The 13,078-nt window shown below is 40.1% G+C and overlaps 1 non-coding gene across 1 annotated transcript; it reads right to left on the bottom strand.

The window, feature by feature from the left end:
- Positions 1-3,234: 3,234 nt before the first annotated feature.
- Positions 3,235-3,341, bottom strand: LOC136506249 (small nucleolar RNA R71). The gene has a single exon (XR_010771473.1). It is a non-coding gene; the product is annotated as a small nucleolar RNA R71 (small nucleolar RNA).
- Positions 3,342-13,078: the final 9,737 nt, after the last annotated feature.

Raw genomic sequence — 13,078 nt, 5'->3', positions numbered from 1 at the left:
CAGGCATAGCAAACAGCCAAGGTCATGCCTGGTCAAAAGCAAATCTACCAACTAGCATACTCTGATTTAAAGTGCTAATAGTGGGGATCGACCGCATCGTTATAGCCATAATAGCGAACTATAGACCAGATTCAACTAGCTAGTAAACGTTCTCAAGATCAAACATGCCTTAGCCACATACTATGCACGATAAAGATCGAAGTAGAATGGTCGATAAAACATAATCCGTCGTTTAAAGTAAGAACCATCGCAATATGACAAAATAAACGATGGACTAAAAGGATGTGAGGCCGATCTAGATCGATCTTGATCGAGTAGGTTGATATTGCTGAAACTAATGACAACAAGAACATCAGCAAGATCGGTAACTTAATGAATCTACCCAAAGGATGACACCCTTAGGTAGAGCCGATAACTTGACCTTAATCTAATTTGAGCAGTGGAGGTCAAACTTAACTGATGCAACCATACTTGAACTAGATAAGGATCGATAGCTAACTTATACTAGAGCTCGTAAGAGGTCGGCTGGATCGATGCAGCCTTACAAACTAAAGTATAAGCCATGATGGTACTTACAGACAAGCCGGAGGTCGACCGGATCGATGTAGCCCTGCTTGTTGAAGAACTCACCAAAATCTATAGTACTCCTACTCCTAAGGGTTGGCGTGAAGCCAAAAAAAGTAATTGGTATTGATTGATTTGATATCTCTTACAATAGCCAGGGTCCAATATTTATACCCGGAACTTAAACATGAATCCTACTCAAACATGACTTATTACAATCTTTGAAATAAAAGAAAACATTCCTAATTTAAGATAACTTTGACCCTAATCCTTTCTTTTTTGTAGAGTCTGACATATTTTCCTCCCCCGACGCCATCTGTACATAATCCGTTGATGTTATCTACTGACGTCATCTATAAAAGAGCTGATTTCTGATACCGCATTAAAACCGGCTGATATCGATTCACATTTGATCGATCCCTTGATAATACAATCTTGAAGCTTCGAGTTCCTGTGTTCTTCTCTTCTCAAATTTTGGTGTAAACAGTATGACTACACTAGACCAATGGCTGCTCGACTTAGGATTATTCTTTTATCGTTTCTTTTCTATTTTATCCTTTGAGGAATACCAAGTGTGTGTCCACTATCTTGTTATTGCTATTCTTACCCCTGTTATAACCATTGGTGTACTTGCAAGCATTATTATTGAAGTTCATATCCATCTAGACTCTTATTGAAATGCCTTCCTTTGGGAAAATATAAATAACGATACTTTGAATACTTTTGGGCTAAATGCTACAATGATAGCTTCGTACGCTTGTGGATAAATATCTAAAATTATTAAGGAACTATCAAGGCTATTTCTTTGTAGCAAGGCTACACATTAGTTATGTTGCTCAGAAGTACCAACAAGGTATTTCTGGTGCCATTGCTGAGGATGGATTCAAACCCTGTACATAGTAGTGACGTTAAGAAATACCAACACTTGTTGGTGCCCCCGTTTCTAGGGGTAAGATTCAATTGTTCTTGATCTCTCATCCCCTTTTTACTGATCTATTTAATTTTGTAGTGGCGATCACTCAGGCGTTGCCCGAGACACCTAATCAGTGGCGTAAGCGACTTCCTCCTCCGACCCCACTGACTCCTATGATGGAGATGATGTGCGGTGCTTCTATCGCAAGTGGAATGTGGTGGTCAACCACTATTCTAAGGCCACCTGGCATAATGGGCAACTGGAGTTTGCCCTAAACACCTCCCAAGCCGCCCTCTTTACCACGAAGGTAGAAGCAAACATGGCCTGGGCGCAACTAGCGAAGTCGGATGCCAGGGTCGCCGGTAAGATCTTCAATCATCTTGGTTTCCTTTGATGCTCCCCATCTTGCCGATCTTCTAACGGTTTCTTGTGTTCCTTCATTTTCAGCCTTGATGGTGCAACTGGAAGCCCTCTAGTTGGCGACAGGCAATGCCTCTAGCGCCCTGAACACCTGGGGCGACACTCTAGAGGGTCACTTCCAAGACATTCCTATGCAAGCTAGGGAGGTGGCATTTCATGGCATCCGTCGTGGTGCTGCCGTCACCCTAGCAATAGCCTAGGTGCGCTCGGGCCACGATCTTCGCTTGGTGGAGCTCGGCTTCCTAGAGGAGGACAACCCCGATGACTACCAGAACCTGGTGGATGACTTCAAGGGAGCCAGCGCCGCCATGGCAAACATAACCTCAGCCGAGGAGGTTGTGAATAATGTCTTCCTTGGCCCTTAGTTTGTAACTAGGGGTTATGTTTAATAAAATTTCTTCTACACCTATTCTTTGTACTTTTGGCTTTGAGCATCTCTTTTATTGTCGTTAATTCCCCTAGCGATAGCCTCTGGATCGATAACTTGGAGTATTCACCGAAGAACTCAAACTTAGGTCCTCTAGTTGGTCTAAGAACAGCCGATTAGACCGAATCAACTATCCTCCTTCAAAAAATGAAACCGCATCAAATAACTTCCTTCAAAAATCCATGGTCCAGATCTTGAGTGATAATGCGGTTGCAGATCCAATGTCATCTGGTTAGTAGTGACGTTAATAAATACTAACAAGCATTTCTAGCGCCGTTGCCAGGGAAGGCATAATTGATTAAAGAATCTAGTAGGACATGTTCATAATAATATGCATGTAAGGTAGCCATTCTTTATGCAGGATAACTTTGCTTGTTTTCTCATGTTGTGGATGAAAACAGGATAATGTATGACCTGTTACAAACTATTAGAAAACTACATCAAAAATCTAGAGGCACTCCTAAGGAAGAAACGGTCCCGTACCGCTTCTTCTTCCACTCCACTAACTGTCCAACTAGTCACCCCTGCACCATCTGCTACTCCAATCATGGCCAAGACCCTTCGAGACTACTCCACCCCCGCTGTTGCCAATGTGACCATTGGACCAGCTGTCAACATCGGTGATGGGAACTTCAAGCTCCATACCGGCCTCATCACGATGGTGTAGGCAAACCAATTCCATGGTTTGCCAAGCGAGGATGTGAATGCACATCTCCAACACTTCCTCAAGTTGTGCGACATGATCATCATCAAGAATGTCACAACTGATAGCATCAGGCTCCGCTTGTTTCCCTTTTCCCTTTTAGGAAAGGTGAAGCAGTGGTTCAACAAGGAAAAGAAAGCTATCAAGACATGGGACAAATGTTCCGTAGAGTTCCTCACCAAATTCTTTCCCATGGGCAAAACCAATGCCCTAAGGGGATGAATCTCCAACTTCTAGCAGATCACCATAGAATCCATTCCTAAGGCGTGGGAGAGGCTATAGGACTACATCCAAGCATGCCCGCACCACAGGATTGAAAACTAGTTAGTGCTCCAAATATTTTATGATGGATTAATACCCATGTCCAGGGGCCATATCGACGCTATTGCTGGAGGTGCTTTCCTTTCCCTCACCATTGATGGAGCTATGGCTCTCATCAATAAAATGGTGGCCAATCAAAGCTGGCGGGGAGGAAAGGAAAACACAAAAAGGAATGCATACCATGAGGGAGACAGACATGCTTTCCACAAAAATAGGTCTTTTGATGAAAACATTGGAGGAACAAGCCGAAGATAAAGACGCCATGATGGGCACCGTCCAGGCCATGCACTCACACATGACATGTGAGATCTATGGGAACGTTGGCCATTTGGGGAATGATTGCCCTAAAACCCGCAAAGAAGCGGCCTTCATCAACAATGGGTTTCGCCAACCAGGTAATAACGGGTGGAACAACTAGTCCCGCCCGCAAGGTAATTCGAACTACGAATCCAATTACAATTTGAATCAACCTCCTTTCCAAGACTTGGTATTAAGCCAAGCTAAAATTAATGAAAGTATCAATAAAAAGTTAATGTATAATGACAAAATGCTTGAAAACATAAATACTAAAATTGAAGGTTTGACATCTTCTATCAATAACCAAATGCGCTCTAATAAAATGATTGAAACTCAAATAGCTCAACTTGCTGCCACTATACCTATTTCTGATTCAAGAAAGATTCCGAGGCAACCTGAAACTTCTTGTAGCACCCGGTTTTAAGAACAAAACCAGATATGCACCATATGTGAGCCCAAGATGTCAAATCTCACATATAGCTACAAATAAGGGTAATGTCAAAAGACAATGCTCAATATATAACGTACTTAGTATAAAGAATATAACCTTAGATAGCAAACAATAGAAAGACAACTCCAATCTTTGGGTGAAGACTCCAATTCCACAGGGACAACTGACTAGTTGATCACAAGTCTAATTCCTCCAAACTCTAGAAATCTCGTACCCATCCAGGATTTTTATCCAAATATGTGAAAAATAAAGCAAGCGTAAGTACATGTCGTACTCAACAAATATAACATGGGGTTCATGAGGCTCATAAGGCTGACACTAGTTTAACTGCGATTAGCTTTTAATGATCACAATTTTAGCATAGGAGTAGCAACAAGTTTATCTCAAGCCCATATAAACACATGATCAAGTAAACATGAAAATGAATAGCATAAATAATTAATCATTAGGGAGCATCTTTATCATCAATGTTCATCATCATTAACCATTAATGATCATCTATTCCATAAATGTTCCAAGGCCGCTCGTGACCGTGAGCACGGATGATATACCAATTTTACACTCTGTAGAGGTTGTACACTATCACTGTGAGTTGTGATTTACCCTTTCACCCTAGGTAGCTAATCTCTTGACCCACTTCTAAGGAAGGTCGGTAGGGTTCACTATGAAGCCTTTCAATGGTTCGTCTAACAAGTTAGGGCCATTAGATTCACTTGGCAAACAGATATAGGAACCCCTCTGTCGAATGGCACGATTCCATCACGGCTATACACATAAGAGTAGAGGTTGTCCTATACTCGATTCGGCAAGCCATTCTTATGCCAATAAAGGTAACCACTAACAAGCTAGAAAAGGTCCTCATACTGAGCTAAAGCCAGATCCATATAGCCCTCACAGTTGTACTATAAGTCTTGGATGATCACTTACAGATAAGTCCATAGGGAGAGGAATCTAGAGCACCATAAAACAACCCAATGCTCTAGCCCCCTTGTTCCATGTTGCTAAAAAGCATCTTTTAGTGTTCAGTACATAATCCATTAGTCATGTTGTAAGATCATGGTCTTTGATTGAGCACTAGCATTATGCTACCCAATGCAATACCCCATAGGTATCAATGTATAAGATATCAAATATCTAGGATATCCTTAGTGGCAGTCAAGATAGACACATGCAATATGAATTAAGTGATTAATGGTGAACAGGCAACAAGGATGGTCCCATGCTATACTTGCCTTAAAACACCAATCCGTCGGTAAGCTTTAATCTTCAACATTCTTCTTCTTCTTGATCACCACGTATATCTCACCGACTGGACGTAATCATAAAGCACCACACAAGCATCCATACAATCATACATGAAGCAAACAATAGAACTAAATCAAAATAGTACATCAATCATAGAAAAATAAGTAAAAGAGTTTGAAACACGCTTCTACACATCGCTACGAACACACAGTCGCAAGAAGCACTCTAAACGGAGCTACGGTTGAAAAGATACAACTACCGAAAGATCTATTCATAAAACTATTAGCTCCATGTGTTTTAATTATATAAAAACATATATAAGATATTTTATAGATAATATAAATTAAGTCAAATTTAGGTTTGAATTATAATACTAAAGTAAAACAAATCATATTTTATTTATAAAATCTAGTTGCATAACTATTAATCAAGATATGATTTAAACCATGAAGTTTCAGAAATAGTAATATGATAAACACCGTTACTAATGCGTAGATCTCGTCGCTATGAATCTAACGCAACTTGAATGGGCTAAAACGGATTTAAAACTTAGAAGATATGATTTAAACAAGATTTCCTTTAATAACATAATAGATTAAATTTAACCTTGAATTTTAAAAATTAAAAACCTTCTTAACAGTAGTATGAACATGTAGATTATGAAATTACGAACCTAACATAATTTGAATGGGTCAAATCAGAGTTAAAACGAAAAAGTTATGCCTAAACAAATCTAGTAGCAAAACTGTAAATAGCTGAAAACGTATTTTCAATCTAACCGACACAAAGTATGCTTTCAAAAGAAGAAAATAGAATTGAGGAAAACATTTTGGACTGAGGGTTAAGTCTTAAGTATTTATAAGGGCTCTTTTGCAAAATGCCAAGATGAAGGGGTATCGGCCATCCACGGATGTCGGATCAGATACAGGTGGTGGAGATTAAATCGGGCAGATGAGAGGGAGCATGGACGGCTGGAACAGTAAAGCCGGCGCGGTGGTGCGCCATGGCCGGCATCGGCGAAGCCCAGAACATGACCTATGATGCATGATTTTTGATGGGAAAAGCACGGAGTGGAAGAGGAGGTTGAGGCGAGCTCACCTAGGGATACCTCGGCGGTGGAGAAGGAGCAAGGCGGGCGCTGTGCTTGGCTGGTGACGGCGGACGATGGCGCGACCTCGCTAGGGCAAAGGTGGCTCAGCAAAGGTAGCTATGGCTTTTCAAGGGTGGAGTAGGGAGGCGGCGCAGGGTGCAGCTCGGCTTAAATGGGGTCGGGCAGAGTAGGGCGCAAGCTACTGAGGGGGAGGCATCAAGGAGCCAGACATGAACACCGGCGAAGGAGTCTAGGTTCGGCACGGCGGGGAACAAGGAGCGTCTGACATGGGGTCCAGGCATGTCAGCAGAAGGAGGCGGGGAGAAAGGAAACAGCGGCGTCGGCCTGGTTGGGCCGGCTGGCTGTTGAGTTGGGCTGCGGAGTGGCACGGAAGGGAGCAGGCGCGAGTGGGCCGGTGGGAGGAGACGGGCCACGGCCACGCGGGACGAGAATGGGCCGCGAGCGAGGCAGGCCGTCTGGGCCGAAAGCAGGGGAAAGGGAAAGAGGGGAGGAGAGAGGGTTTTCTCTTTTTTTTTCCAAATCCTTTTCTATTTTTTTAAAACCAAATTCAAATGTAAACCAAATCAAATTCGAGTATGTTTCCAAATATACATTTTCAACTTAACTAAAAGTGAGAAATTTTAGTAAGTTCTCAAAAAATAAATTTTACAACCTTTTAAATTCTTTTATTTTCAAATTTTCTTTTACTTCAAAGCCATTCCTAATTTTTTTCCAAAAGCATTTTGAATGTTTTCAATTTGAATCAAACCCACTCAACCAAATAAATCACATGAAAGGGCATGTATGCACAAACATGTTGCTAAATCTTATGATGAATTTTTAATTAAATGAAAAATATTATTTTCCTATATTTTATGAGCACAAAAATTCTAACTTAAATCTTTTTAGCTCTATTTCCAAAAATTCAAATTTTAGGGTGTTATAATTCTACCCCCCTTAAGATGAATCTCGTCCCCGAGAATCGGAAGACGTCGACTAGGAGATAGGGATACTCCGCCTTTGAATTCTTCTTTACTTTCTCGTGCAGTTCCATTGTCTTGATAAGGATCCTACTTTACTTTGCATACCGGTTATCCTTACTCCAAATAACTTACCAAACTGATTCCAAGATTTTGACAGGTACCTTGAACAATTCTCAGGTAACTCCAATCACTAGGCCACCTTTCCTTTTTAGTCCATAATATCAATTCTCTTTCTTAAAATATTCATCGTCCAACGAAACCTGACGAATCTATTGGTCAGGAGGAAATTCTACTACCAACCTTCAAAACATTTAAGGATTCTGGTTAAGTTGCTCGAACTTGAAATACCATTCTTGATCCTTGGTGTCACCCGCACCTTCTTAGCATAATTCTCCGTTGCTAAGGGCATCGGTCATGACTATTGCTCCATGAAGTAATAGCACTTTTCCAAGTCTCAACCAATTTCATTCCAATGAGGATATCACAAGCTCAAGGCCAACTTAGTGAAGATGTCCTATAGATTCTTGTGATCCTCCTAAATGTCACTTTTTCTTCTAAGATATTACTCCCATGCTCCACAATGGATAACTTCACATAATATGTTGGGTAATCCAACTCACACTTCCTTAGTTGACTTAATAAACATGGTACTACTTTTCTCCTCGTATAAGGACACATTCCACACCTTGACAAGGTGCATCATTGTAGAGATAAAACTTTTATCCAGATCTGATAAAGCTAATACTTAGGTTTTACTCCAACCTCTTCTTGGATTCCTTCAAACACCTACCTGAGGTTTCTTGATCCAAACTAACTTAAAAAATCTTCCAGTAGCATTATCAATATCTTGATGATCTTAGTTAAACCTCCCTTGAACCTTTAATCAAACTTCATTGAGACTCTAAGTTTCTCTCACATCTTTGGGTACCATCACGCTTCCGTTGCTCAAACTAGAACGTAGGATACTTCATCTTATAAATTCTTCAACTTGGCTACCCCCTTAAGAAAAGATAAACTAGGGGACACCAAAGTATAGCTTGCATCTTCCTTCTAGATGAGCTAACTAATATCAAGACGTTTAGACATCCCAATGATACTCTTGTATATGGGCATGAACAAGAACTCTAAAATTTCTCGTGAGCTGAAAGATAGCAGCACAGTAAAACAGTTGTAACTCTCATTATGTTAATACAATGATATTGTAGCTTATACCGTTGGAAAGCTTATTAAATTATCCATAACTTCCTTATAGAACACTTTTCCAAATTCCATAGTTAACTTGGTCGAAAATAGTGCACAAGAGAAACTGTTCCTGGTTCCAAACAGCACAGGTATATTGCCTTGTGATTTTCATATCTCCCTAACCAAAATAGCTACCAGGCTGATTATTACACTCAGAGAAAGATATTGAAGTCTACTATTGTCCAGAATTTTCTCATGATTTATGATTGTCCAAAATCATAGATATAAGCCAAAGAGTGCAGACTACTCCGAAAAGACATGATAGAGGGAATAGAAGAAAACCATAACCCAAATATTTATTGCACTAATCCTTATACCTTAGGCCTATAAACTAAATGAAATTGTGGGAACATCCAATAAGATCATTGCAATCATTACAAAGATTCAAAACAATCAAAAGCATAATGATAATTCAACAAGCAATAAAGATGCATAATTCAATCATTGACTCAACTTGTGATACTATCATCCTCATTGTACTAGGGATAATAATCTTAAGACTTATCTTTAGATTACGCAAGAAGGTGATGAGGAACAGTTCTAATAGCATATCAAATCAAGGAGTGAAGATGAGAACAAAGATATTAAAATAAGCACCAAGGTGGAGATGAATAGCAAGAGTAGAGATACAGTAAAGAAGAAAATATTAAGGTAGCTTGCGTCCTACAGTCAGCATTGCTCTGATACCACTTTGTAGCACCCGATTTTAAGAACAAAACTAGATACGCATCATATGTGAGGCTAGGAAGTCAAATCTCACATATAGCTATAAATAAGGGTAATGTCAAAAGACAATGCTCAATATATAACGTACTTAATATAAAGCATATAACCTTAGATAGCAAACAACGAAAAGATAACTCCGATCTTTGGGTGAAGACTCTAATTCCACAGGGACAACAGACTTGTTGATCCCAAGCCTAATTCCTCCAAACTCTAGCAATCTGGTACTCATCCAGGATTTTTATCCAAATATGTGAAAAATAAAGCAAGCGTAAGTACATGTCGTACTCAACAAATATAACACGGGGTTCATGAGGCTCAAAAGGCTGACACTGGTTTAACTGCGATTAGCTTTTAATGATCACAATTTTAGCATAGGAGTAGCAACAAGTTTATCTCAAGCCCATATAAACACATGATCAAGTAAACATGAAAATGAATAGCATAAACAATTAATCATTAGGGAGCATCTTTATCATCAATGTTCATCAGTGTTCATCATCATTAACCATTAATGATCATCTATTCCGTAAATGTTCCAAGGCCGCTCGTGACCATGAGCACGGATGATATACCAATTTTACACTCTGTAGAGGTTGTACACTATCACTGTGAGTCATGATTTACCCTTTCGCCCTAGATAGCTAATCTCTTGACCCACTTCCAAGGAAGGTCGGCAGGGTTCACTATGAAGCCTTTCAAAGGTTTGTCTAACAAGTTAGGGCCATTAGATTCACTCGGCAAACAGATATAGGAACCCCCCCCCTGTCGAATGGCACGATTCCATCATGGCAATACACATAAGAGTAGAGGCTGTCCTATACCCGATTTGGCAAGCCATTCTTATGCCAATAAAGGTAACCACTAACAAGCTAGAAAAAGATCCTCATACTAAGCTAAAGCTAGAGCCATATAGCCCTCACAGTTGTACTATAAGTCTCGGATGATCACTTACAGATAAGTCCTTAGGGAGAGGAATCTAGAGCACCATAAAATAACCCGATACTCTAGCCCCCTTGTTCCATGTTGCTAAAAAACAACTTTTAGTGTTCACTGCATAATCCATTAGTCAAGTTACAAGATCAGGGTCTTTGATTGAGCACTAGTATTATACTACCCAATGCAATACCCCATAGGTATCAAGATACAAGACATCAAATATCTAGGATATCCACAGTGGCAGTCAAGATAGACACATGCAATATGAATTAAGTGATTAACGGTGAATAGGCAACAAGGATGGTCCTATGCTATACTTGCCTTAAAACACCGATCCTTCGGTAAGCTTTAATCTTCAACATTCTTCTTCTTCTTGATCACCACGTATATCTTACCGACTGGACATAATCATAAAGCACCACACAAGCATCCATAAAATCATACATAAAGCAAACAATAGAACTAAATCTGAATAGTACACCAATCATAGAAAAATGACTAAAAGAGTTTGAAACACGCTTCTACACATCGCTACAAACACATAGTCGCAAGAAGCACTCTAATCGGAGCTACAGTTGAAAAGATACAACTACCAAAAGATCTACTCATAAAACTATTAGCTCCATGTGTTTTAATTATATAAAAACATATATAAGATATTTTATAGATAATATAAATTAAGTCAAATTTAGGTTTGAATTATAATACTAAAGTAAAACAAATCATATTTTATTTATACAACCCAGTTGCATAATTATTAGTCAAGATATGATCTAAACCATGAAATTTTAGAAATAGTAATATGATAAACACCATTACTAACATGTAGATCTCGTCGCTATGAATCTAACGCAACTTGAATGGGCTAAAACGGAGTTAAAACGTAGAATATATGATTTAAACAAGATTTCCTTTAATAAAATAATAGATTAAATATAACCTCGAATTTTAAAATTTAAAAACCTACTTAACAGTAGTATGAACATGTAGATTATGAAATTATGAACCTAACGCAATTTGAACGGGTCAAATCATAGTTAAAACGGAAAAGTTATGGCCTAAACAAATCTAGTGGTAGAACTGTAAATAGCTGAAAACGTATTTTCAATCTAACTGACACAAAGTACGCTTTCAAAAGAAGAAAACGGAATCGAGGAAAACATTTTGGACTGCAGGTTAAGTCTCAAATATTTATAAGGGCTCTTTTGCAAAATATCAAGACGAAGGGGTATCGGCCATCCTCGGACGTCGGATTAGATACGGGCGGTGGAGATTAAATCAGGCTGAAGAGAGGGAGCATGGCCGGCCGGAACAATAAAGCCAGCGCGGTGGCGCGCCATGGCCAGCGTCGGCGAAGCCCGGAACATGACCTATGGTGCACGATTTTTTATGGGAAAAGCACATAGTGGAAGAGGAGGTTGAGGTGAGCTCACCTAGGGATACCTCAGCGGCAGAGAAGGAGCAAGGCGGGCGCTGTGCTTGGCTGGCGACGGCGAACGGTAGCGCGAGCTCGCTAGGGCAAAGGCTACTTGGCGAAGGTGGCTGCTGGTGCTCGAGGGCAGAGTAGGGAGGTAGCGTAGGGTGCGGCTCAGCTTATATGGGGCCAGGCAGCGTAAGGCGCAAGCTACCAAGGGGGAGGCGTCAAGCAGCTGGACATGAACACCGGCGAAGGAGTCCGGGTTTGGAACGGTGGGGAAGAAGGAGCATTTGACATGGGGGCCAGGCGTGTCAGTGGAAGGAGGCGGGGAGAAAGGAAACAACGGCGTTGGCCTAGTTGGGTCGGCTAGCTGCTGAGCTGGGCTGCGGAGCGGCATAGAAGGGAGCATGCGCGAGTGGGCCGGCGGGAGGAGACGGGCCACGGCCACATGGGACGAGAATGGGCCACGAGCGAGGCAGGCCGTCTGGGCCGAAAGCAGGGGAAAGGGAAAGAGGGGAGGAGAGAGGGTTTTCTCTTTTTTTTTCCAAATCCTTTTCTATTTTGTTTTAAAAACCAAATTCAAATGTAAACCAAATCAAATTCGAATATGTTTCCAAATATACATTTTCAACTTAACTAAAAGTGACAAATTTTAGTAAGTTCTCAAAAAATAAATTTTACAACCTTTTAAATTCTTTTATTTTTAGATTTTCTTTTACTTCAAAGCCATTCCTAATTTTTTTCCAAAAGCATTTTGAATGTTTTCAATTTGAATCAAACCCACTCAACCAAATAAATCAAATGCAAGGGCATGTATGCACAAACATGTTGCTAAACCTTATGATGAATTTTTAATTAAATGAAAATTTTATTTTCCTATATTTTATGAGCACAAAAAATCTAAATTAAATCTTTTTAGCTCTATTTCCAAAAATTCAAATTTTAGGGTGTTACACTTCTCTCAAATCTGTTAAAATGGTCTCAACAAGGTTCGATAAGCCTCTATGTCGGAAAAACCACATTTATTTTGTAGATCCACCATTCATTGCCAAGAAAGAAGATCCTAGCCTCCCAACAATTACATGCTCAATTGGCCCACATGTCTTCCACAATGCCTTCTGCGACCTTGGAGCAAGCATCAACATCATGTCCAACGTAACATATCATAAAACACTAGGTGGAACTTTGTCCACTTCACATTTCCGACTACAGATGGCAGATCAAACTTTATGAAATCCTGAGGGATTAGCCATGGACATCTTGGTGAAAATTCAAGACACGTATATCCACATGAACTTCGTTGTTCTAGACAAGGGCCACAATGAGGAAGTACCCTCCTCTTA

This window comes from Miscanthus floridulus, chromosome 14 (genome assembly GCF_019320115.1).
Source record: "Miscanthus floridulus cultivar M001 chromosome 14, ASM1932011v1, whole genome shotgun sequence".
Classification (NCBI taxonomy): Eukaryota; Viridiplantae; Streptophyta; class Magnoliopsida; order Poales; family Poaceae; genus Miscanthus; species Miscanthus floridulus.
This window is presented reverse-complemented; position numbering and strand designations above follow the sequence as displayed.